Source organism: Sarcophilus harrisii, chromosome 1, assembly GCF_902635505.1.
Source record: "Sarcophilus harrisii chromosome 1, mSarHar1.11, whole genome shotgun sequence".
Classification (NCBI taxonomy): Eukaryota; Metazoa; Chordata; class Mammalia; order Dasyuromorphia; family Dasyuridae; genus Sarcophilus; species Sarcophilus harrisii.
The window spans coordinates 398,142,842-398,164,521 of NC_045426.1; the positions used below are offsets into that span (position 1 = coordinate 398,142,842).

Below are 21,680 nucleotides of genomic sequence, written 5' to 3' on the forward strand. Positions count from 1 at the left end.
GGTGATGGATTCAAATTGTACAATTTTCAGACTTAGCCAATGTGGCATTATGTTCTGATTGACTCTGAATATGTATTAGAAAGATTTTCTTAAGCACATTATCCATCTCTAGAGAAAGAACTAATATTGTTTGAATACAGATTGAAGAATGCTAATTTTCACTTTCATTCTTTTTCTTTTATTCATGTCTTCTTGCACAAAATGACTAATATGGAAATATTTAAATGATTGCAATCTATAACCTATATCTGATTTACCTTATTGTCTGGGGATGGGGAGAGGAAGGGAGGGAGAGATAGAATTTGCAACTCAAAACTTTTTTTAAAAAATTTAAATTTGTTTTAACATATAATTGAGGAAAATAAAATATATACATTAAAAAAATTTTTTTGAAAGACTTTCTTTTTGCTTTGTTTAGGGGAGGATGGCAATGGAGAGCAAAAGGATAATGAGAGATAAGGGTTGGTATTAAGATTGTATCTTGTTCTGGTCCTCCTGATTTGAGAACACCCTCTCCCTTCCTCCCCTCCCCCTCATTTGTGACATAGCCCAACACCATCTGTGCCTTATTAAGTGTGATTAGAGCCCTATTTTCTGTTGCCCTTGAGGTCTTTCCTCATAAGGACCCAAAAAACCAGGCATGCCTGCCCCCATTTCAAAATTTCATATATTAATTATCAATTCAGGCTGTCAAAAAAAAAAGATCATTGAAATAATTTTTTAAATGCACAAAAGAGAGCAGAAATGAGACCACAAGGAATCCTAGACAAACAAAACAGCTTTGAAAGTATATGCATAATATGATAATTATTAAATATGTATAGAAGAATTGCATGTGTTTAACTTATTGGATTACTTGCTATCTAGGGGAGAGGGTGAAAAGAAGAGAAGGAAAAAAATTTGGAACACAAGGTTTTGCAAAGGTAAATGTTGAAAAGTATGTATATGTTTTGAAAATAAAAAGCTTTAATTAAAAAATATGCATAATGAAACACATTTTTGGAGGTGACCAATAAAAGAATTTGTTTTGCTTGGCAATGCAGGTTTTTGTTTTTCTTTTATTTTCAGAGGGAAAGAAAAGGTGAGAAGGAAAGAAAACAAATGTTAGTTGAAAAATTAATTTAAAAAAAGAAAAGTGTACATAATAGAGATTCACAGGATCATGTCAAAAAGAGCATAAGCACAAACTTGCCCTTCCCCCAAACAAAGAAGGTCTGTACTGCTCTATTTCACTCCCAGTGTGGAGATAGAAAGGAAGTCTGAGAGAGCAAGATAGAGCAACCAACTTGCTTTTCTAGACCACAAAAAAAGGGCAGTTGATTCTGTCAGGAAGTCATCAGGGATAGTCTGGTCTCTGGCACTCTATTAATCTAGTACCAGAGAGAGAACAGACTTACTTTTGATGGGTGGTACCCCTTTGTTTCCACTAACTGATTTCATCATTTTTATTGGGAAATTCAGACTGAGTAGTGGTTCTCTTCTTATGGCAAAACAAATGCAAAGGGAATTTTCTTGGTCTAGAGCTAAGAACCTCCATAGTCTTGGCTGCTGTTGGATTTCTGACCATCCTCCAAAACAGAACCATCACGTGGCTCTTTTCAGCAATGAGGTGATTCTGGTCAATTCCAATAGACTTCTGAAGGAGAGAACCAGAAAAGGTGACTATGGAAACTGAATGTGAATCACAACAGAATAATTTCACGTTTTCTGTTGTTGTTTGATTGCTTTTTTTTCTTTCTCATTTTTTTTTCCTTTTTGATCTGATTTTTCTTGTGCAGCATGAAAATTGTGGAAATATGTATAGAAGAACTGCACAAGTTTAACATATATTCGATTACTTGCTGTCTAGGGTAGGGAGAAAAATTTGGAACACAAAGTTTTACAAAGGTGAATGTTGAAAATTATCTTTCCTAGCTGTGTGACCCTCGGCAAGACAACCTCAGTTGCCTCAGCAAAAAAAAAAATTTAAAAAGAAAATTATCTTTGCATATATTTTGAGTACTTGGCTGGTTTTCTCAGCATAGCACTGATAGTGGGGAGTTAGCAATAGGAGCCTAGTGAGTGTATGAAATTGCCTTGTTGCCCCCCAGAACAATGGGTGAAAAGGACATCATAGCCTGGTCCCAACTGCATTTCTTCCCCAATTCCTTCTCTGACTCAAGCTGTGTCCTACCTTACTATAAGATTTCCATCCTTCTTTCAAAGGGGTCAGCAGAAACTTCTGACCTGAACATAGCCTTCTGAGAGATATAATTCACACACACACACACACACACACACACACACACACACAAACCAAAAACTTAAGAGATGACAAATCTACCTTGCACACAAATAAGCCCCTACCTCAAAATAGCTTCCCCTTTTCCAGTTCTGTGCTTGTTATATAGAACTGGTTCTGGGAACCTGCCATCCTCCTATTCTGTCTCCATTGTCACTTTGTTCTCTGTGCCTGGGATTTCTTCCTTAGACTGATAGTACTTTCTAAAATAGAGTAGCTGGAACTGAATATACTGCTGACTGGGACAAGGTACATTTCTTCACTAGATAGGTGACACAGAGCATAGACTTAGAATCAGGAAAATCTGAGTTCAAATCTAGTCTCAGACATCTACATGTATGTCTCTGGAAGAGTCACTTAATTTGTGTTTGTCACATTTTCCTCAGATGTAAAATAAGGATAACAAAAGCACCTACTTTGAAGTGGTTTTGAGGATCAAAAGAGTGTTTAGCATTAGCTGATAGTAAATCCTATATAAATGCCTATTTCCTTCCTTCTTCACCTGTTAAATTTTTACCCATCCTCCTCCACTGAACTTTACTTGGTTTCTTGGGTGATAAAGAGTCTTTTCCTTTGGACACTATATATGTCAAAGAATTAAACCTAGAGCACAACTTCCAGCTTAATGAACCTTTATTACAGTCACAAGGGGAAAACCTCCCCTTTATCAGGAATTCTGTGGAGAAATTTCTTATCCAATTATGCAATGATTAACATTTTTACATTCTAAAGGGAAAAATAAAACTCAAATGAAGGTTTTAGAAAAGACAAATGGAGATATTCGGGGTTGGGAGATTAATGGAGGTGTACAGGGTAGACAAGATAATGGAGGCATATAAGATAAACTCCTTGGAGTTTAAAAGCTGTTAAGGCATATAAAGGCAAAGCAGGAATTATTGTAATGTTCTGAGAAAAAGATAGAATGTTAATTAAGCACTGCCATTGTTTTCAAGAAAACATACTTTCGAATGGAAAAGAAACTGCTGCTAGTAGTTTATGAGTAAGCCTTTTGTAGGAATGTCAAGTTCTTTAGAAGCACAATAAACAAAATAGGCTTAAGATCTATCAGACCTGGAATCCTGATTCTGCATATAAGAGACATTTTCATTTTATAGCTATAATGCAATATTATTTATCTTAGTTATCTGTGTTAATGTGCTATTCCCCTTCTAGGCTGCAAGTTCCAAGATTTTGTAATATAAACTTAGTTATCTTCCCTAAAGACCCATATAGGGTTGCCAGTCAGTCAGGCAAACATTTATTGAATATACACCATGAGTTAAAATTCAGCCTCAGACATTTACTAGCTGTGTGGCCCTGGGCAAGTCACTGAAGCCTCAGTTTCCTCATCTGTAAAATCAGCTGGAGAAGGAAATAGGGAATGGCAAACCACTCCATTATATTTGCCAAGAAAACCTCAAAATGGAATAATAAACAGTTAGATACGATTAAGACAACTGAATGTATAAGACATTGTGCTAAGAACCACATAGACCACAAAGATCTGTATAATACACAGAAAGGCAAAAGATAATCCCTGCCCCCAGAGAAGCTCACACTCTAATGGGAAGATGTCATGCAAACAATTATGAACACAAACTCTATACAGGATAAATTGGAAATAACAGAGGAAAGGCTCTAGAATTAAGGAGATCAGGAAAGACTTTCAATGAATGAATACATGGATAAAAATGTTGCAAAGGTAAGGAACACCCATGGGAATGAATGAAGTCTATCCAGCCCTGAACACTGCCCCTCCTCCCCAAAAAGCAAGGACCTCTGCTGATAATTGGCGAGAATTCTTCTTCTTCCATCCCAGGAAGGCAGAGCTTGGTGTTTCTCATCCTCTGAAACTTTGACGCCAAGTCCTTGACTCAGCAGAGAGACAACACATCCTTCCTGATGTAGGAGGGTCCTATTTTGAATACTTTTAGGGGACTGAAGTGGCTCATTGATTTGTGAGGTGGGAGGATCAGACCCACGTTCTCTCTGGGAACAAAATCTGACTGAAAGCTGTGTACGTTTAACAACTTGCAGGGCGTCTGGTTTGAAAACAGGATGAGAATCCAACAGTGAAATATGAGATGAAAGCTCCAGTCTGGAAGACAGAACCAGAAAGCAGATTGGGGAAGAAATAACAGCTAAGACCTGGCCATCCCATCCTGACAACAAGGTAGCTGGACCAGGAAGCAACTGATTTCTACTCTATTCTCCATGTATTCTCCTACTGACATCCTACAATGAACCCTTTTGTCTGTTTGCCTCGGCTTCCTCTTCTGTAAAATCAGCTAGAAAAGAAAATAGAAAATGACAATCCACTCCATTCTCTTTGTAGAACAGGGCTTACATTAATAATAATGATTAAAAATTTGTAGAGCATCTTAAAGTTTTTAAATCACTTTACACATATAACTCATTTGATCCTCAAATGTGTGAGGTAGGAATTATCCCCATTTTACAGATAAGAAAACTGAGGCTGATGTTCCAATGATCATGGGATGATGAAAGTCACCACATCCAGAGAGAGGACTGGGGGGAACTGAGGGTGGATTACAACATAACATTTTTCACTCTTTTTGTTGTGGTTTGCTTGAATTTAATTTCCTTTCTCATTTTTTGATCTGATTTTTCTTGTACAGCAAGATAATTATATAAATATGCATGTCTATTTTGAATTTCACCTTTATTTTTATCATGTTTAATATATATTGGATTATATATCATCTAGGGGAGGGAGTGGAAGGAAGGGGGAGAAATTGGAACACAAGGTTTTTCAAGGGTCAATGTTGAAAAAATGATCCTTGCATGTTTTGAAAAAAAAAAACTTCAATAAAAAAAAGTAAAGGGGGGAAAAAAGAAAACCAAGGCTTAGATTAAGTGATTTGCCCAAGATACTTACACAGCTAGTGTCTGAGGCAGGATTTGAAATACCTGACTCAAGTGTACTCCTTCCACTGTAAGAATTAGCAAACTACAAGTTCAGCACATGTTCCATGCTGCTTCTCTAGACATTGATCTAACATTCTGCCATAAATGAATTGATATATGCTACTCTCTGCTGTGTTGTGGGAGATAACAGACTAAGCCCAGAGTGACTAAACAGGAATAGAGATCAATACTCTCCAGGAGATGTTTAGAGAGGAGGTAGCTTTGGGAAATGGGTGGCAAGAGTGCTTCTTGCTGAATTTAACTCTTTGTACTTTATTTTGCCTTCTACTTTCAGTAATTGTCTTTTTCCTTTATTTTATTGTGATTTATTCAGGCTTGATGAGAGATTATCAGTAGAAATGGAGGCTCATGGGTTCTGGATTGCAATGGAGGATTCCCTACTGAGAATCATGGATGGAGAAGTAACCTAAAGCAGGTATGATGCCAGTAGTATCTGTTAACTATATAATCTCTTAAGGTCTTAAGAAGTGGAGACTGTACTTAAGAAGTCTGATCAATGAAGGAGGCAGTTATGACTCCAGAGGATTGATGATGATATACATAAACCCGCCTCCTGACAAAAGACTGGTAAATTCAGGGTAATAGATTTTTGGTCATGGGCAGTGTAAGAATTTGTTTTACTAGACTAGGAATGTATGTTCCAAAGGTTTTCTTTTTCTTAAAATCAAGAGAGTTACAAGACAGAGAAAACAAATGCTCAATAATAGAAAAATGAAACAAAGAAGTAGAAATCTTGTTTTGCTTATACCCTAAAAAAAGAATTAAAAAGGCCTATTTACCTATTGAGGTGCAGAGTATCAGAATTCAACTGTTGTTGTTTGTCCTTCCTTCTTGAAGAAAACCATGACTTCAGGGAGGCGATAAATTTAGTGGCCAGGTATAGATTAGCATATCTCAATTAAAGGCAGTTAGGTGCTATAGTAGATAGAGTATGGGGCCTGGAGTCAGGAAGACTCATCTTTGCTCCTACAAAAGAAGAGATACATGTAATAGGTCTCATCAGAGAAGAATTTGGGAGCATCATTTACTCAGTCTTTCTTACATTCTGGGTTGGAAATACAGATGAGAAACCCTGACTCTGGAGAAGGAATCCAGCCTCAAGATGGAGGGAAAGAAAAAAAAAAGTACAATGTTTTCCTGATCAGAAGACACTGACTAAAAGTGTTATTACTTAGGTGTCAAACCTTTTTACCTTTCCTTATGCAAGAGATCATCTTTACTCATCTCTATGGGGACACACTGACCTCTAGATATCTTGGAGAAGGAATACCATTCATTATAACTACTCAGATCTGGTTCCCATCATGCACTTTGCTTGCTATTTCTCTCTGAAAAACAAGCAGGTGCAGTTTTTAGTCCCCACTCCTGTCCTTATCAGTCCAATGGAAACAGCATCTGACACAACATTCAGGCTGTTCTTCAAACTACTTAGTATGGAGCATCTTCCAGGTGCCGGTGAGGGAAGTGGAATTCCTATGGGGTAGTCAAGTCTTTCTTCCCTAGTAGAAAAACTATATTGATACTGATAAGTGTATTGGAATTCTGCCATTCAGATTCCAGGTCTCTAATGTGAAACACCTCAAAAGCTCCCAACCCAACTTATTAAGAAATGTTTATTCATTACCAGGGTTGCTAACCCCCTTGATTCCTCCTGCCACCCCCATCTCTAGTGGCATTTTGTTAGAGGTTTGCTTTCTTTGTACAAACAAATCCTTAGTCTCTTTTTTTAATAATAGGTTTTTATTTTCAAAATATATGCAAAGATAGTTTTCAACATTCACCCTTGTAAAACCTTGGGTTCCAAATTTTTCTCCTTCCTTTCCTCCAACTCCCTCCCCTAGAAAGCAAGTAATCCAATATTTATTAATCATGTGCAATTCTTCTATACCATTTCCACATTTAATCATACTGAACAAGAAGAATCAGATCAAAAAGGAAAAAAAAATGATAAAGAAAACAAAATGCAAGCAAACAACAACAAAAAAAGTGAAAATGCTATATTGTGAACCACACTCAGTTCCCACAGTGCTCTCTCTGGGTGCAGATGGCTCTCTTCATCACAAGATCATTGGAACTGGACTGAATCACCTCGAAGTTGAAAAGAGCCACATCAATCAGAAGTGATCATTATGTAATCTTGTTGCTGTGTTCTCCTGGTTCTATTCACTTCACTTACCATCAGTTCATGTAAGTCTCTCCAGGCCTCTCTGAAATCATCCTGCTGATCATTTCTTATAGAACAGTAATATTCCATAATATTCATATACCACAACTTATTCAGCCATTCCCCAACTAATGGATATCCATTCAACTTCCAGGTCCTTGCCATTACAAAAAGGGTTGCCACAAATGGATGTAGTCTTGACTCTCTATATTGTCATTAGCCAAATACCAGATCCTTCCAAGATAATAACAGGATACAATTGTAGCTTCTTCATGGACTATATAAGTTCTATTCATTTAAAGCCGATAATATTACTCTAATTAATTAATCAATCATAGTACTCAGATCTTAGAGGAGATTGGAGAAGATTCTGAGAGAAATGATTTATTGAGGACCCCTACTCAAACTCTAATCAGTATTAGTCAGTTCATTCTGATTTTATAAAGGGTAATAATGATTGTTAGTAATTATTTTAATATATTCATCTAGTAATACATATATAATCAATTATCTAATAATAGGTATAAAAATAAACACTGTATTCAACCATACTTTGTAGAAGGCACATAGAAAAATAGATTCTAATAGAAAGGCCCTATAATAGGTCTCAAATTTTAATGTAATGTTCATTACTTCTTTCCAGCTGTGGAGTTTACTTGTGCAACCACAAGAATGCTGACAAAGTTATCTCCATCCTGTTTTGCTCAAATTCCTTGACCAAACCAAACATGGGCGGTGACTTGGTACGGAAAGTTTCCCCCTCCCCCATATGTTCTTGGAGTATATGGATAGCCTGTATTATCTCCCCACCGCTTCACCTAAGAAGAAGCCCATTCTTTTAACCATTAATCATGAAGCCTCATGCTTCACCCAACATATGAACTGCTCCCCTCCCTCAGCTGTTATGTTATTTTTGGCTCTCAACAAGGTTTAACAAACAATGGGATTTTATATTTTACCATGACTCTTTTGCATGGATATCAAACTCTCCTGGAAGAAGGGGGCTTCTCAGACCATGAGGAAGATCTGAGATCCACTTCATTGGAGGGGACTATGGACCCTTTAATAAAGTGCTATTGGCTCGGAGCTCTGCTTCAGGTACTTTTATTATAGATGGGACAATTTTAATCCCCCAATTCTACTTCTTATGTTAAACCTACCTATCTATTTATCTCTCTCTATATATATCATTCTGGATACTGTTAATCCTGTTAAAATCCTTTCCCAAAGATATTATATTCTATAATATTTTCAGAAACATAGTATCAAAAAAATAAACAAAGCACCAGCATAAAACAATAAAAATTTAGAACATAAAACAAAAAAAAATTACCATTCACCAAATAGTATTAGTTTATTGAATCCAAATTACCTATGCCAAAAAAAATATCCCGCGCACACAATTCCCTGTTTTGGTACTTCATATGTTTGCTTTTGAAAAAACATCATTGAGTATGATAATCAATATCATACAATGCAGTCAGTTCAAAGGAGTGCCTCTTACCATCCACAACAAAAATCAATTCTGCCATAGATGGTAATTGTCTCCACCTGATTCATTCCCAAATAGCAAATACAATTAGATTTATAGTCTAAGGCAATTTCACTCTGACTCTAAATTGCTCAAACCTAAAATGTTAATACAAAATGAAATTACTCAGATAACCACTAAGGTCCCTTCCAACTTTAAATCTATGATTTTATGATCTGTATTTGCCAGAGGATAGTGGAAATTTTTCATACAAATATGCCCAGTATTTCATGTTCCAGTATAATGCTTCCAGCTATCTTTCCCAAGCCCACACCTATAAAATTAAGCTTGAAAAATCATTAGATATCTCCTCTACTCTGTGGAGAGGAATTTGAGCTTTAAGGACAGTTTCTTTCCCTAGATAATCTCCAACAAGCAAAGCTCCTCTGACACCTCTTTTTCTTAAATTTTTTTCTCTTCCAATTTCTTCTCATCTTAGTTTGAAGAGACAAGCAAGAATGTTGGCTGAATCTTTTTTTCCCATTCTTTAAACTCTTTTCTTGCCTGTCTTCTCATTCATTCATTCTTCCATGTGGTCCTCTAATTTGCTGAAGTAATGAAGAGGTTGATCATTCAGGTGAAAGACTGTCTTAACTGGCCAGGTATTCTGGTTTTCCAAGATTTGGAAGCCAATGAACAGTGGAAATGCTGCTTCAGGATTTCCTTTTACTCTTCTCTGAGGCTGCCTGCTAGGCGAGAAAGGAGAAGTGATATTTAAATGGATTTGGGATCTCATCTTTGATTTGGAATTTTCTTCCAACAATGTAGTTGGCAACCCAACCATATCTATATATCTTGTATAATTCTTGTTCATGTTCTCCCATAAGTTCTCCACAAAGTTCATCCAGTAAGCTAGAGACTTCTTTGATTTCTTCTGATATCATAAAAATACTGTGACTGTCTGTCATTCTTTGTCCTCTCTTTTTTCCTATCATAAAATTCCCTGATGATATTTTTTCACTTTACTTACTGGTGCTATGTCACCCCCTACTCCATCCCACCACGAGCTTCTCCATTGCCCTCTTGTGATATTTATTTTCAACTCTCCAGAGGCTTGTTTCCTCTTTCAGACACGCAACAACACTGGCAGAATGTTGATGTTAAAGAGATAGGCTTTTGTTCACATGAGAACTTTGGAGCCAAAAAAAGAGCTTTTCAATTTCCTGAAGGCATTTATTCCACTCTGCTTTCTTCATCCTTTTCAAATATTTGGCCCAATTGTTCAGTCATTTCAGTCATAGTTGACTTTTCATGACCCCATTTAAAGTTTTCTTGCCATTTTCTTCTCTAGCTCATTTATAGATAAGGAAAATAAGGTTAAATTATTTGCCCAGGTCACACAGCTAATAAGTGTCTGAGATCATATTTGAATTCAGAAAGTTGAGTCTTCCTGATTCCAGGACTAGCACCCTATTGTGTCCAAAAATACACATAAACACTGTTGGGTAATCTCTTTAGGTGTCCATTTAAATATATGTTAAAATCTGAGCAATAGACCATTCTTTTTTTTCACTTTGTCTTTTCTATATGGAAGGTCAGACCAAGCTATTTTGAGTTTTTATGGATCTCTTCCCCAAAATTTTGTTATATTCCAAGTCTTGAAACAATCAACATCACGTCAACAAGAACAGGACCAGCTGGTGGACCTTACCATTTATAGGGATGGGCAGCTAGATGGAACAATGTACAGAATACTAGGACTGGAGTCAGGAAGATTCATGTTTCTGAGATAAAATCTGGCCTCAGACACTTAACTTGATGTGTGTGTCCCTAAGCAAATAATCTAACCCTTTTTGCCTTGGTTTCCTCATCTGTAAAATGAGTTGAAGAAGGAAACCACAAATAACTTCAGTATCTTTGCCAAGGAAACCTCAATTGTGGTCCCAAAGAATTAGATATGACTGAAAAACAACTGAACTATATACAGGGAACCTCTGTTCAACTTAGATTCTTTGCTATATCTTCTCCATAAACACTTACCTAATCTTTATGATCAAGACATTGAAGAATGTTATTTCTTTTATTCTAATTCTTGAATTTTATTTTTTTAAATAATAGTTTTTATTTTCAAAATATATGCAAAGATAGTTTTCAACAATCACCCTTGCAAATCCTTGTGGTCCAAATTTTTCTCCCTCTCTTCCCTAACCCCTCCCCTAGACAGTAAGTAATCCAATATATGCTAAACATATATAATTCTGTTCTATTTCTTAAGGAATATTGAATCTGTAAGGAAGTGTTTTGCTCTAACAAATCAAAGTCCTTTCTGTACTTTACAAACAAGAAATAAGCACGGGATGGTCTTGTGTTTTTTACCTCTTTCAATTATGAAATGATAAGGATGAAGTCCTTCGTAGAATACTATTAATTTGCACATGTTACCTTTCTTTTGAGCTAATTCAATTCTGCTTTGCTCATGGAACTCACTGCCTTCCTTGACATGGGCACAGCATGCTGGACACTCTTCTCTGTCTCACAATCAATCCCAGAGTGTTTCAGGGGGACATTGAGAGTGTCTTTGTGTCACTTCTGACTTCAGTGTGAACACTTGCCTTGTGTTAGTTCTCTGTAAAATAATCTTTTAAGCAAATGTACATTTAACATTCAAACAATGTGACCAGACCACCAGAGCTAAACACTGAAATAGAGTTTGAATGCTTGGTAGTTTAGCTCAAGCAAAGACCTCCGTGTCTGGTACCTTCCCTTGCCAGGAGGTCTTCAGAATCTCCCTAAGACAATCCAAATGGAAGTGATTTAGTTCCCTGGCAGGGTGCTGATAGACTGTCCAGGTTTCACTTGCATCCAACAATGAGATCAGCACAACCTGTATAGACCTTCAGTTTGGCAGATAATCTAATATTTTTTCTCTCCCACAAATTTCCTTCAGAATCTTCCAAATACTGAACATATAAATTGCAATTACATTCATGGTTATCTTTTCACAAGTACTTTTCTGGATGACCAAATATTTCACAAAATTTTTCTTCTTGTCTTTGAGTAATATAATAACAACTATTTCTGCCTCTTCTTTCTTATCTCTCTAGGGAGTACCTATAAACCATCCTTCTGCTTACTTACAACCTCCTTCTTTCTTGTGATTTTATTTATTATGATAATAATAAATCTGGCCCACGGGCCAGATGCAGCAGCTGAGGACGTTTATCCCCCTCACCCAGGGCTATAACGTTTCTTTATATAAAAGCCCACAAAACAAAGTTTTTGTTTTTACTATAATCCAGCCCTCCAACAGTCTGAGGGACAGTGAACTGGCTCCCTATTTAAAAAGTTTGAGGCCCCCTGGATATGATCTAATTCTTCTAATGGTATATGTATTTTGTGGTCATTGAAAAAAGATCCCACAATTAAAATATCAGTGGCCAAGTTCAAGGTTAGAGTAATTTTAAAAACTGATTCTCGATACCCTACCTCATTTTGCCACTCTAGCATTGTCCTTGCAGAAGTGGAAAGGTGGTCTCACAGCTCTGAAGGTCACTTTTCCCCTCTCATTTCATGGGCTGCCATGATCAAGAAATTCATCATCAATTCACTAGTCTATGCTAATGAGACTCTCTGTTCTTAGCTAGGTCAGTTCTTACAAAGCAGACCCAATTTGTAGCAGAGATCATACTTCATGATTTTCTAGCATGATAGAAATTGCCCAACCTTCCGTTTGGCTGACATAGTCTTCAAGATTCCAGGATCACCTTCACGTCATGATGAGGCAATGGAACAGTTTCTATGTGAGAAAGCATCTGGTAGGCTTTGGAGGGACAAATTGTGGTGGTTAGTGACTTCTTGTTCAATGTGCAGAGGCAGCTCTGTGTATAAAAATAGAGTTGTCTTTTAGAAGCATGAGTCTAAGATGTAATAGGGAACTTCCCAACATTTGTCTAAATGGATGACTATTGCCCATTTCTGATGCTTCACATAAGCACAAACAATGTTGCCAGAAAGAGCCTAGATTAGCAAATCTTGTGCAAAAAAAAAAAAAAAAAAAAAAAAAAAGATCATTGGAGTAAAGGTAGCAGATAGTGTGTATGTTTTTTTTTAAATCATAGTTGCCTAATGAAATCAAAGATTCAAGAAGAGAAAAGCTTATTTGAAATATGAATAAGTAGCAAGAAAGATGATATCTGGAATAAGATTTGGATACCTAGACCATGAATTAAAACATGAAAATGCCAGAGATCTTGATTGCAGTGGAGTGTAACTGATAAAGGATGGTAAAAATGTATTTTTCTCCAATGTCATGCAAGTATATTTGTAATAGAGCTTTAAAATGAAACATTTGAGGAAATGGAAAAAAAACTGCTTCTCTATGAAACATAGTCTAAATATCAGAGAGTAACTATGTTGGATGAAATAGCTGTTGAGAAATCCAGAGCCTCACACGAAGCAAAATCCCAGAAAAAAAAATAGTCAGTCATAAAGTCATGTATCATTGTCTGTACAAATGTACAGACTTTAGATAGCAAGCAAAATGGATAAGAGAACTTAATTTAAAGAAGCAAATTTAATTTCATAGATATCATTGAGAAAAGACAAAACAAAATTAAAGCTAAGTGGAAGGATGACTCACGTTATCCTTGAAAAGGCAAACAAAAGAATTGGTAGAGTTGGTTTTATCTTGTACAAAGACAGCAAGAAACAGAATTTTATGAAATATTTGCTCATGTTTATACAGCACTAATGATAACAAAACCACCATAAAAATAATTGTAACCTATGCATCAATATCTGTTGCAGAAGAAGAGACAAAGAAATTCTATGAAGAACTCTATCAGAAGCTACCGATTATTTTAATTTTTAATATTATAATTTATATTGGAAAATGAATGGATGCCCATCAACTGGAGAATGGTTGGGTAAATTGTGGTATATGAATGTTATGGAATTTTATTGTTCTGTAAGAAATGATGAGCAGGATAATTTCAGAAAGGCCTGGAGAGACTGATATGAACTGATGCTGAGTGAAACGAGCAGAACTAGGAGATCATTATATACCTCAACAACAATACTGTATGAAGATGTATTCTGATGGAAGTGGATTTCTTCGACAAAGAGAAGATCTAATTCAGTTCCCATTGATCAATGATGGACAGAAGCAGCTATACCCAGAGAAGGAACACTGGGAAATGAGTGTGAACTAATTGCATTTTTGTTTCTCTTCCCAGGTTATTTTTTTTAAAATTTTTATTTAATAGCCTTTTATTTACAGGATATGTACATGGGTAACTTTACAGCATTAACAATTGCCAAACCTCTTGTTCCAATTTTTCACCTCTTACCCCACCACCTCCCCTAGATGGCAGGATGACCAGTAGATGTTAAATATATTAAAATATAACTTAGATACACAATAAGTATACATGACCAAAACATTATTTTGCTGTACAAAAAGAATCAGACTCTGAATTATTGTACAATTAGCTTGTGAAGGAAATCAAAAATGCATGTGTGCATAAATATAGGGATTGGGAATTTAATGTAATGGTTTTTAGTCATCTCCCAGAGTTATTTTTCTGGGCATAGCTAGTTCAGTTCATTACTGCTCCATTAGAAATGATTTGGTTGATCTCGTTGCTGAGGATGGCCTGATCCATCAGAACTGGTCATCATCTAGTATTGTTGTTGAAGTATATAATGATCTCCTGGTCCTGCTCATTTCACTCAGCATCAGTTCGTGTAAGTCTCTCCAGGCCTTTCTGAAATCATCCTGTTCCCAGGTTATTTTTACCTTCTGAATCCAATTCTTCCTGTGCAACAAGGGAACTGTTCAGTTCTGCACACATATATTGTATCTAGGATATACTATGACATATTTAACATGTATAAGACTGCTTGCCATCTAGGGGAGGGGATGGAGGGAGGGAGGGGAAAAATCGGAACAGAAATGAGTACAAGGGATAATGGTGTAAAAAATTACCCAGGCATGGGTTCTGTCAATAAAAAGTTATAATTATTTTTTAAAAATAAATAAAATAAATTATATTCAAACTAAAAAAATTATAGTTTATATTTTAGTGTCTTTAATGCAAATATGGGCATGATACAGGCTGGCAAAAATGTATTGAAAAATATGGTTCTGGGATAAAGAATATGGGGGGGAGATTTGTAAACTGATATGGAAATCTACTTATCTTTCATAAGTGTTTTCTTCAATAAAATAATCAAAGATTCTAGACATGTCAAATAATGCATAATGCCAGCAAAATGGCACAGACTTTATTTTAAAAGATAGGAAACAAATAATTTCTAATGTAGATGTCATTCCAAAATCAGCTGTCTACTTACTTGTGAGGAATAAAATCAAAATTAATATAAGGTTATAAGAAAGATAAGCATGGAAAGGGACTTGGGGAATATCATAGAATAAGGCAGGAAATTACCTGGCTCTCCCAAATTCCTGTCCAAATAACTTAAAATAATACTTCAAAGTGAATTTTAGAGTGGCAGGAATTAAAAGTTGGCTTAAAGCAGTCATTCAGCTTAAGACAACTTAGGAGGATGTTAGGAAAGATATGACATTCCAATGTGGTGATCTGGCCAGTGAAAAGATATTGTAGATATTGTCAAGTCAAAAAACAACAAGCCCCGGGGGGGGTCAGCTGTGTCAGCTGCTTGGACCTTCATCCCACAGATAGTGTGGGGGTTGGACAGTGGGGGTGTGAGAGGGATGCTGGTGCTGGACATCAGAAGGTCCAGGCTTTCAGCAGAGAGGACCACATGGCAGAGGGCTAGGGACCCTGATTGTGGTCATACCTAGGAGAGCAGAGTTGTAGTTTTGGTCTCAGGGCAGAGGGGCAAGCTGGCCCAGCTCTTTCGGGCCTGGGGGAACCAGCACACAAGAAGACACAAGAGCTATTGTGGGAGCAGGGGTGCTGGGGGCCCTTGTTGTGTCTCAGGAGCAGAGGGGTCTCTCATAGACCAAGGTGTGAGTCTGAAGAGCAGTGGCCATACATAAACTTGGATCACAGAACATTAGAAGAACCTAAAAAAGACAAAGAGCCTTATAGAACTGGGGGGGAAAAAAACCTACAAAAGACCTATGAAGAAGATATTATCCAGGTTAAAAAAAATAATTAACATATGGAATTTTGTATTCTTTAATTTCATGTATTTGCAATATATGTAGATTGTGTGTATATGTATGTGTGTATACACACACATACACACACACACATACACATACACATACACATACACATACACATATATTAGGGTCAAACACTGGCCCTCTCTAGTATGAGATTGGGAAGGAATGAAGGAAACAGTTTGCAACTTAAAATACAACCAAAAAAAACAAAAAAGAAAGAATAAGTATGTAGAAAAAATTTGGAAAACAATGAGAACAACTTTATTCTGGTTTATTTAAACAGGAGAAACTACCCATGAGGAAACTTCTCCCAATTTACCTGTTCTGAAATTATATTCATAGAGAGCTGCCAGGAACTGAGAGAAGTAATTACTTAACAGATTAATATAGCCAGGAAATGTCAGATGTGGGACTTGACCCTCAAGCCCTCCTGATACCAAGGCTAATTCTCTATCAATTAGACCATGTATTCTCTCAAATTTTTTATACCAAAAAATCAGGATATGAGTAGTGACAATAAAAAGTGGTTGGAGATGTCAGTTTTTTTATCTATCTGTTAAGGTTTTCTACCAAAAGTAGTATAATTAATCATTTCTTGATTTAATAATTAATTTTTTTTGTCAAAAGGTGGAGGAACCAACAAGAAGAATTCTATCTTAGATTTGATTTTCACTGATAGGAAGAAATTGGTTCCTGGCATAGAAATAAAGGGTAACTTCATAGAAAATAACCACTACCTCATAGAGTTTAAGATAAAAGAGTAGAGAGCTGGGCTTACTTGCCTTGTACCCTAGATTTGAGGCAAACAGATTTCCTTTAAAAAGAAGGAGAGTTAAGATCCAAGGATTCTATTGGAAAGGATAGCCTAAGAAGAATGGGCTGAATTCTGAATTCCCAAAGAGAAACAATTCTGATAAGAAAGAGTAGGAGCTAAGTCATTATTAATCAGAGAAATGCAAATTAAGACAACTCTGAGATACCACTACACACCTGTCAGACTGGCTAGAATGACAGGGAAAGGTAATGCGGAATGTTGGAGGGGATGTGGGAAAACAGGGACACTAATACATTGTCGGTGGAATTGTGAATACATCCAATCATTCTGGAGAGCAATTTGGAAGTATGCTCAAAAAGTTATCAAACTGTGCATACCCTTTGATCCAGCAATGTTACTACTGGGCTTATATCCCAAAGAGATATTAAAGAAGGGAAAGGGACCTATATGTGCCAAAATGTTTGGCAGCCCTGTTTGTAGTGGCTAGAAGCTGGAAACTGAGTGGATGCCCATCAATTGGAGAATAGTTGGGTAAATTGTGGTATATGAATGTTATGGAATACTATTGTTCTGTAAGAAATGACCAGCAGAATACAGAGAAGCTTGGAGAGACTTACATGAACTGATGCTGAGTGAAATGAGCAGAACCAGGAGATCATTATATACTTCAACAACGATACTGTATGAGGATGTATTCTCATGGACCTGGCCATCTTTAGCAATGAGATGAACCAAATCAGTTCCAATAGAGCAGTAATGAAAGGAACCAGTTATACCCAGTGAAAGAACTCTGGGAGATGACTGAAAACATTACATAGAATTCCCAATCCTTCTATTTTTGTCTGCCTGCATTTTTGATTTCCTTCACAGGCTAATTGTACAATATTTCAGAGTCTGATTCTTTTTGTACAGCAAAATAACTGTTAGGACATATATACTTATATTGCATTTAATTTATATTTTAACATATTTAACATGTATTGGTCAACCTGCCATCTGGGGAGAGGAGATGAGGGGAAGGAGAGAAAAAATTGGAACAAAAAGTTTGGCAGTTGTCAATGCTGTAAAATTACCCATGCATATAACTTGTAAATAAAAAGCTATTAAAAAAAAAAAAAGAGTATGAGCTGTCTGAAGAGACTTATGTAGTTGTACAAATAATTCACCTCACATTTAATTTTATAAAGATATCTTTTGTTCTTGAAAATTAAATGCTACATGTGTAAGTTTGTCTAGATAGTTAAGGCATGTCAAAATGTCTCTAGCAGTTTGTCAGTAAAGCTTAGTCCTTTTTAAATAAAAACTTGGAAATATACATGTATGTGTGTGTGTGTGTCTGTGTGTATTGAAGATCTAAGCAAAGGGAAGTAATCAAGATGAATACAGAAAATAGTATAGTTCTGCAAGAATAAGGTCTGGAATCTGAAAGCTCAAAATGAACTAATTCTTTTGAGGCAAATAAGGACAACAAAATGGGCTTTTATCTTTAAGCTGTATTAGAGCAATGTGGAAGGTGGAAGAAGTAATTGCTACCCAGGTGAAGAGTATAATGGCTAACTGCTGACAGCAACAAGGCAGAACTATTCCATTCTTATTTTGCTTCTGGTTTCCCTGATAAGGGGGGATCACATTGAATTGGAGAGTGAAGAACAAATAAGGAAGTAATGCCCAGGAGAAGTACTAGTAAGAGAGAATAACTGTTCTTGATAAAGAATTCATTGGTCTCAGACTATCTACTTCTTCAGATACTGAAAAGACTGAAAGTTGTTGTTGTTAAAAATATTTGAAAGATTGGATGGAAAAGGAGAGGTATTTCAGTCCTGGAGAAGCAAAAATTGTCCTACTTTTCAAAATAGGGAACAGAATGTATTCTTCAAACTATAGGCATGTCAAAATGTCTCTAGCAGTTTGTCAGTAAAGCTTAGCCCTTTTTAAATAAAAACTTGGAAATATACATGTATGTGTGTGTGTCTGTGAATTTTATTTTGACACCTAACGAAATTCTATGTTGCATTATTAAATAGATGATCAGTGAACATTTAGAAAATGTGCTAATCATAAGAGTCAATGTGGTTTTATCAAGCATAGGTTAAACTAAACTAAGTTTATTTTTTATTTTTGATAGGATTACTATAGAAAGGTCACAGAAATGTTTTAGCTAGAGTTTACCTAGATTTCAGCAAAGCATTTAACAAGTACTTCAGTTACCCTCCTAGAGAGTTAGAAGATATTACAATCAGTCAGTCAATACTTCATAAATGCTTGTGGGAATATAGGCGATATTCCTGTGGTCAGCAGCTTCCTCCACTGTTGGAATCCAACTTGATTCAGGGCTACTCTCAATAGTCACCCTGCGGTTTTGGGCAAATTGTCTTGGGCCTACATATACTTTCTTAAGTAAAGAAAGGGAATGCAAAAAAGGCATAAATAAAATAATATCAATAATAATAAAGATATAATTGATAGGTATACAACTTAATTTTTTATTAACATTAAAATTTTTTTTTTAGTTTTCAGTATTTAATTTTATAAGATTTTGATTTCCATTTTTTCTCCCTTCCCCTTCTCCTTCCAAGACAGCAAGCAATGTGATATAGATTGTACATTTACAATCATATTAAATATATTTCCACATTAGTCATGTTGTAAAAGAAAAAATAACAGAAAACTAAAAACAGTATGTTCCTATCTGCATTTAGACTCCATAGTTCTCTTTTGTTTGTGGATGACATTTTCATCATGAGATTTTGGGAATTGTTTTGGATTATCGCGTTGTTGAGATGTCCATCACAGGTGGCCATCGTACCATATTGCTGTACAAATTGTGTACAATTTTCTCCTCGTTCTGCTCACTTCACTCAGCATCAATTCATGTAAGTTTTTAAGGTTTTTCTGAAATCTATTCATCATTTCTTCTAGAACAATAGTAAGAAATACAATTTTCAAGAAATATAAAATATCTTATATAATCACAATCTTCAAAACAATTCTATAAAGTCAGTTCCACAGAAAATATTTCAGAGCATTACTGATTAGGCAACTGAGACTTACAGAGGTGTCCCAGCAAAAATCAAAGTCTGTGATAGTTGAGACAGGACTGTAGACACAGGTGTTCTACCCCTGACTCTGACTCTGCGCCATAGCTGCCTTTATTTTTGTATCTGTCGGGGACCAGTACACTGCATTACACGCTGTGGGAATCCAATGATGTTTGCTGTTCTAAATTGCAAGTACTATTTTATGTTATCCAAGTTCAACTTGGCCCTCATTATTGCACAGCATTCCCTTCATTCTTCTGTAATGAACTACTCATGTAACTGCCCTCGAAGGCTATTACAAATCTTCTCATCTCTTCTAAAGCCTTTCTGTATTTTTGCTAAAATTTCAGAAGACGAGATGGTCCTCTTTGCTCAGGGCAATCCCTCCACTAAGGCCTTTGGTCCCATGAATCATTTTTTCTGCATTTTCCAACTCCTTCCTATTATACTCTTAATATAATGGAGTAAAACTTCCCTTTTCCTGTGAGGAAGTATCTTTTTATCTTGCTATATTCTCATTTTAATCACAACTCTCAAATTTTAAAATATATATTTTGTAAAATTTATACTTTTTGAAATAATTCAATTGAAGAGAACAGAAATGCAAATCACTACAAACAGTTTAGCTATTACGAACTCAGCATCCTTTGCTCTACTAGAAACAAGAAAATTCTGAGTCTGAACTACAAATTTTGTCCTTTTACTGAAACAAATTTGGAAGCATGAAGTCATGTTTTAGCTGGTCAGACTCAGAAAATGATACTGCTGAACTCTTATATAATGTGGGAGTCTTCCCTCATCCCAATCAATCAATCAATCAATGGAGATGATGAAGTTTTAAGTGTATAAACAAAATGGTTTGCTTATAGTAATTTCTATATATGTGTTACAAAAGAAAGCAATTGGCTCAGAGCATCAGTCGGACTTATAAAAACCTATGTAAACAGCAATAATTTTGACAGACTATGCTATATTCTATACTCAGAGTGCACCATCTCTCCCTTGAAAGCAGGGAAGCACATTCCCTCAATACTCATCTTGAATCAAATTTGATCACTGTGATTACATAGTATTCAGTTTTGTCTTATTGATCTTTCCATGTTGTAGCCAGAAATGTTGTTTTCCTTGAGATGTTTGCTTCATTCTACATCAGTTCTTATGTTTTCCCATATAACTCTGAATTGTTCATATTCATCATGAAACTTAAACTTTTAAAATGCTTATTTGCTCTCTTTCTTTAGCTTGGCTTTACAAATCCCCTTCCATACTCCTCACTGTATGAGTAAAAGTGAAGGGGAATATTACTTTTTTCTTTTCCTTCTACTTGATTTAATCTTCCTTTCTCTTAATTTGGGTTTCCCTCTTTACTTTCCTCCCTTAATCAAGGAAGATTTTGGTCTGTATCAATCTAGAATAGTTTCTCACATCACTCTTTTTCATGGATAAGTTTTTCTTAATGCCATTAAAAGAAGCAAATCCCAAGGCACCCATTGTCATCCTTCATAATTTATTCTTATCGGTAGAAATATACTCCAATTCCCATGAAGTGATTAGCCACAGCCCAGTTAGTTAGTCCATCATATATCAGATCCTATAATTTTCCAACTCTGGATTGAGAGAATATTCTCCCCATCATCCCATCAAACCACATATTCACAAATTACATATTACCCTACCTACCTACAGGTTAATGAGTTCAGTTTTTGAGCCCCATTTCTAATACCAGTTTTAGTTGGTATCAGTCAGAGCTTGTATTTCAATTGCAGCATGTAGGAAATGACTTAGAGGGTACGAAATGAGTCTAAATTTTTTGAAAGGGCACTCAAGAATAGGTGCCAATCAGTAC

The 21,680-nt window shown here is 35.9% G+C and overlaps 1 long non-coding RNA gene across 1 annotated transcript; it reads left to right on the plus strand.

Moving 5' to 3' along the window:
• Positions 1-4,080: 4,080 nt before the first annotated feature.
• Positions 4,081-8,474, plus strand: LOC111719564. Its single transcript, XR_002769662.2, has 3 exons — positions 4,081-4,454; positions 5,544-5,645; positions 8,038-8,474. It is a non-coding gene; the product is annotated as an uncharacterized LOC111719564 (long non-coding RNA).
• Positions 8,475-21,680: the final 13,206 nt, after the last annotated feature.